Below are 6,545 nucleotides of genomic sequence, written 5' to 3' on the forward strand. Positions count from 1 at the left end.
ACTTATAATATTAATATATTGTATACTTATAATATTAATATATATATAATACTTATAATATTAATATATTATATACTTTTCTCGATGAAAGATTATTGATTATAAATGATAGAAATAAAAAGATAAATAAAAGAAACTATAATCACACACCGAAGTAGACAAAAGTCAACAGTTAACGGTCTATCCTTGTCTCTTTCCAACCTTCATCGCATCAGGATCTTCCTCTGTACGTTCGTTTCCGTTTACTAAGGATTACTCTGCGCATTGTTTGCCGATCGTGGGAATAACTCGGAATGCGATTAGGATGAATGGAAGAAAGGGAAGAGAGAAAATTCATAGTTTTGACATTTTCTAGACAGACGAGGGATTCCCCTCCCTTTCTTTCTCTCTCTCTCTCTCTCTCTCTTTTAGATGGCATGTAATAAAGCTATTTCAACTTAAGATATATATTCATCTAGTTAACGTAATATACCTACACATTTACAAACGTATAAACATAGATGCGTTAACCATATAGAAATCTAACCACCATCGCTTAATTATATCTAACGAAGGTATAAGCCAATTTAAAAAAACAAGTCGCGGAAGAACTTACTACCACCTGCTTTTCTTACCTTCAACACGTCATCATCATCATCATCATCATCATAATCATCATCGTTGTGTGATCATGATGATCATCACGCACCATCGTGTACAACCCTATTCCTTTAACGACGCTTCTCACGCGGAAACTCTCAACTTCTGCTTCCGATATCCCGTACTCACGGAATGCACAACAACAAAAATGAAAAATAAGAATAAGAAGAAGAAAGAGTTTAAAGGAGAACGCGTAGGTAGTCTTAGGGGAAACCGCGGAACGGTTTCCCCCATTCTCAACTTCTTCACTCTCTCGACATTTTATGGCGATCGTTAAATTATGCTTCGGTCAGCTGTAATCATGGACGTTTCAATAGCTTTCGAGGAATGCACTGTAGGATACTTATTCGCGACTTTTTCCCCTATATATATCCCCTATATATATATATATAGAAGAAATTCCAATTCACGCAAGAAGAACGTTTCTCCGATTACATTTGGAAAAAAAATCATTTTCTCTCTATTTTTTTCTGATTTCTTTTTGTTTGTTTTTTGTCTTTGTTTTGTTTTCTAACAATTATTCTCGATTAGCTTGCAGAATTCGATTTCTCGTGTAAGTAAGTATAGGTAAGTGATACTCCGAGCTTTTATCAATTACGAATGTAATTACAAGACAAAATATTTACCAACTAACGTATTGAAACGTAGTTAATAATTATTAATTGTAAGTTTTTTTGTATTTGTATAAGCAATAATATGTCATAATAAAAAAATTTTAATTGCTGAGGAAGTCTCAAATAGAGACGAAACGTTCAACGGATAAACATATTGTTCATCTAATTTTAAACCTGTCCAAAAAATAACATCCCTAAGAATTAAACTTAGTAATAATATTAGGAAAATTTTGGATAAGAAAAAAATTTTTATCGTAGTTGATAAGTTTTCTTCTTTTTTTTTTTTTTTTCGTGTAAAAAAAAACTTTATCTCATTCTTAAACATCTTTCCCTGATTATTCAACGAGAGTTACCGGTACTTATAAAAGGCAAACCTAGTCGGTACCGCACAATATTTCCGGACTACGTTATCCTTATGAGTATGTGGAATGGTTCTTCTCTCGTGCGAAATTATATATTCTCATACTTATGAAATTATAATTTCCATCTCGCATTAGCGAACTATGGTCTAGCGTGCGCAAACTTATAAGAAATTAGTACCTACGCTTCGAGGAGTCTTAATCTGACGATCGTCCGTTGGCTTGGGGTTCGTATGTGTATGTATGTGTGTGTATATTTATGTGTGTTCTTATGCGTTAAAAGTAACGTAACAAAACTATCGAAATATTTGATGATAAAATAATTATCATCATCATCATCATGATTATTATTATTATTATTATTATTACTACCTCTTATTATTAAAAGAACGGGATAAATAAATGCACGATAGGAAACTCTATATGAATATATATATAACATTACATTAAGGGGTTACATGGGTTTACACCGGGAAAAAATAGCATATTTTCAACAATTTTTTTTTCTATATAAAAAATGGAATTCTTATTCAAACTTTTTATAGTATTTAAGATACATATTTAAAGAANGGTTTACACCGGGAAAAAATAGCATATTTTCAACAATTTTTTTTTCTATATAAAAAATGGAATTCTTATTCAAACTTTTTATAGTATTTAAGATACATATTTAAAGAAGATTTTCTGAATTTTTGGTTGAAAAATATTTTAAACTCAGCTATTGCGACGTCATTTCCGGTGACCCCACCGAAAAAAAGTGTTTTCGCGTTGTCAGCAGAACTTATAAACGGTGGGGGTTTTTCTGTTCAAAAAATAGGGTCTTTTAGTGAATACTTAAAGCTAGAAACTGAACGAAGGAAAAAGAAAAAAATTGAAATTTGGATTTTTGGCAACGTTTTTTAGCAAGAACATTCAAATTTCGCTACAATTYGCACCACATTTTGGTTTCTTAAAATTCGATTTTATGAAAAAAACGAAAATCCTTCGTCCAAGYHYTTGTMRATAGTATCACGAAGACGTGTAGCAAATTTCATGAAAATCGGTTAAATAGTTTTCGAGAAATCTTGACAACCGACTTTAGAAAAAGCGTTTTGAGAAAAACGCGTTTAAAGAGCCATTAAAGAGTGCAACTTCCCAGGGCTCTATCTTTAAAACTACTACTCCTATCGACTTCAAAATTCAATACAATATTATAGATGAATTGTAGAATTGAAAAAAAAAATAAAAAAAAAAACTTTTTTTTGAAACTCCCAAACCCATGTAACCCCTTAAAGTAATTTATAAATACATTAACAATCGTTTACTCTTTCAATAAAATATCATACGAGACACCGTTAACCAATTCAAAGTCGTCTAACTATTAATAACATTTTTGTATAATATCAATACGACGAAGAAAGTAGAACGATACAACACTTGTCACAACAACGACGACGACAAAGACGACGACAATTTGAATATAATCGAGACCGTAAATAAAAGTTCTTCATGGGGTTATTGGTCGCAGGGGTCTTCTCTTAATGTTTAATTCAATTCGTTACGGGTTTTTTCCTCGAGTCTAGTTTCGATTGATATACGTTTAGAAACAAACGTCAATATAAAATACGAGACCCGTTGTTGGTGTATATATACATAAATATTTTCAAGTAGAATCGATTAACCATAACTTCCTGCCATAATTACTGTTATATTCCATTGAAATATCGTTATTAAAATTCAAAGTGCGATCATGCGAGCGTAACTCCTCGATTCCATTTCCTGTCATGAACGAAGAAATGTTCGGGGACAACGTATCCACCCCTCCTCACCTCTCACCACAACTCGTCACTCTTCGTGCTCAAACTATGGAAGATAACTTGTCGTAAATCGTTGATTTTTAAACACGATTGGATGGTAATAATTTGAACAAAAAAACAAAAAAGAACAAAAGTGCCAGTACGAAAGACAATGTATGGAAAAAAGTATGAATTATTTGACGTATGATACATGCATGAAATTAGAAAATACAAAATTTAAATAAGAAATGTGCATGGGGGGATTAAGAAAAAAAAAGGAACATTAAAAAATAATGATCTATGGTGGAATGCCAAAGGTGGCGTTCCGTTTATTTTTTAAAATTGTGTTTGCATATTCAATGATGACAATGATGCCTTTGCGTGCGAGAACCAACGACCGACGTCTAGTGAGAATTATTGTAATTCTATGTGCGAGCAGGGACCCTAACCGTCTCCGAGGGGGCAAAGGGGGAGAGGGGGCACGTTGCGTGTGCATATTCGATGAGAAGCATCGATGAAAACACGTTAGAAAATTGACTACCATCTATATACCTGTTCAAATATTTCACACGCGACCTACCTGTTTAGAAATAATGACAACGTCTGTATGTATATTTCATTTAAATTTATCAATAAGAATGAATGCACGTTTAACGTTTGTATATTACGCAAATAAACGCGCAAATACACGGGGGTATATATTTTGTTAAATAAATATTATATAAAAAGAAGAATGTGTGTTATAGAGAAATATAATAGAAAAATATTCAATTAATAATTATTTCGCGACGAGTAATATCGTTGGGTTAAACAAATACTCAATGATATATTTATAATGATTAACAATATCATTTGTAAAAAGGAAAATACAAAAAAAATACATTTATTAAACTCACCAAATGAATAATAAAGATGCATGATAGTAGTATCGTAGTAGAACGATATTTAAACATTGTCACTCTACCTGTGTCTGTTACTTTATAATTATAAATAAAAAAGAATAATAATAATAAATAAAAAGAAATGAAAAATGTGAATGGATATCACGTGGCGCGAATGTATACGTTTTTTGCGTGAAATATCCTCACGAATTTAATTGTTGTTGTTGTTTAACTCACACACGGGGAGGAAGGAGGGTTTGAGTAAATGCGCGTTGTTTCACGCACGCGCGCTAAAGATGACTGAAGAAGAACCGAAGAAGAACTGAACGGGCCCTCCCTGAATGCGCTTTTGGCCTCAAGCAGAAGTATCTCGGATAGAAAAGCAAGCAACGGGCACTAGTTGGGCCCCGTTCAACTCCCACTTCTTCTTTTTCTTCTACTTCTTCTTCTTCTTCTTCTTCTGACTCTAACTCTGACTCTTTATACTCCCCTTCCTCGTATTTCTTCTTTCTTTCTTTGGCTTTCAGCATACTAAAGCGAGGATGTATCGTCCATCGTCCAATACTTTATTACAGCTATCAAACGTTCTACCATTGCAATGGAATATACCATAACGTGTTCGATGAATGAATAACATAAATAAATATCTCCGTGGACTCGTTTAAAACGTTCAACTTTTACAGAATTATCCCTCGGACAAACGTATCTAACGGTATACAATGACCAGTGTTTCACAATATTTGTATATTACACGTTAGATCCTACGTGTACACCTTTAACCCAAAAACTAGCTCAACTAGTTACGTGATATTTTTTGTCTTCATTCGTTATTGCATCAATCCAACGAGAATACAAATAAAATGGGACATTGTTGCTTATGCTCGAAGAAATATTTTTTATTAAAAAACGCGTTCGTATTTTATAGAATTGTTCAGACATTTGCATACATTTCTTTTGTTTTCTTGTTACGAAATTTTTAAAAATTCGATCAAATTTTTATATACGTCTTTGATATTAAAATATTATAATACAAGAAATATATACTTTTGAAAGTATTTTAAAAGTATATACACAATTTTTTTCATAACTAGTGAACTCTACTTTCTCTCTTTTTCATTATCATAAAATTATGAAATAATTGTATTATTTAACAAACAATAAACAGAAATTATTACGATGTTATATTAAATTTTCCTATACAAATGAATTTTCTTCGACGATATTTCCCTCTTAACCCTTCTTTGCATGATGATGGAAATTTCAATCATAATATTTAATCAACAAAAAAAGCTACTCAAAACCCTTGTACTGTATATTTGTTGTTGCTGGCAACTTTTTAAGCGACTATTGCGTACAACAAAACGCAGTTGTCAAAAAATAACACTAGGATTTTTTTTTAATATTTTTCCTTTAATCTAGATCATTAATTACATCATCCTGATTTATATATTTTTAAAAAAAAGAAAAAATCATGCAAAGAAGAGTTAAAGAGAAAATAAAGAAAAAGAAGAGAAAATATGTAAGGAATCTCTAAAGTCGAATAATCTTGTCTTGAAATACTTAGAAACTCAAGATTATTGTGAAAGCTGGGATAGTGGTTACGCTAGAATAATTCAATGATCATTTGAAAAATAGATGTAGTCTCTTCATCTTTGCGGTTCATCTACACCGTTCGATTTACGTGGATGAAATCGGATACACGCCGTTACGTTTCATCGAATAAAACGTTGTCCACACAACCAACAATTACGACGACGACAACAACAACCAACAACGACGACGACGAAAACTACGGGGAAGAAAGGAGGGGGGGGGGAGGGAAGAAAAAATACAAGAAGAATAAATCGCTAATACTTTTGCGGTTAGATGACTTTACGAGCCGTGACTTTTTCCATGCGCTCTTTCATTTAATGCATTGACACTGCTGCGGAGGGGGGAGGGGGGCTCTTCTTTCTATTCGAACATGCGTAACAACTAACGGGCTAATGTCTAACGTATGTAAATAAGTATTAAACGTTTTACGAGAAAGTCCATCGAGTTTTCTAACTTTTTTCTCCCCCCCCCCCCGTTTTTTCCTTACTCTCACAATACATTCCCTTCGACTATCCCCATTTAGTTAAGGCTATTATTTGATTTTTACAGTTTGTTCTTTTTCCATTGTTATCCCCCTTGTTAACGATAACGGTAATTAAAACTCTACTTTTAACTATCCTAAATCTAAATCGAATAATCATACACTTTAATGCACCTGTTTTGTTATTTTCTATCGATCGATGA

The 6,545-nt window shown here is 32.5% G+C and overlaps 1 protein-coding gene across 1 annotated transcript in view; it reads right to left on the minus strand.

Annotated features, from left to right (window-relative positions):
- The window catches only part of LOC106789195 (sortilin-related receptor), a 23,456-nt gene extending 19,125 nt beyond the window's left edge, over positions 1-4,331 (minus strand). Inside the window, exon 1 of the mRNA XM_014753199.1 lies at positions 4,284-4,331. The gene's annotated coding sequence lies outside the window, so the exon portion shown is untranslated. The remainder of the gene's footprint in view (positions 1-4,283) is intronic.
- Positions 4,332-6,545: the final 2,214 nt, after the last annotated feature.

This window comes from Polistes canadensis, unplaced genomic scaffold (assembly GCF_001313835.1).
Source record: "Polistes canadensis isolate GaletaPanama2010 unplaced genomic scaffold, ASM131383v1 scaffold_170, whole genome shotgun sequence".
NCBI classification, from domain to species: domain Eukaryota; kingdom Metazoa; phylum Arthropoda; class Insecta; order Hymenoptera; family Vespidae; genus Polistes; species Polistes canadensis.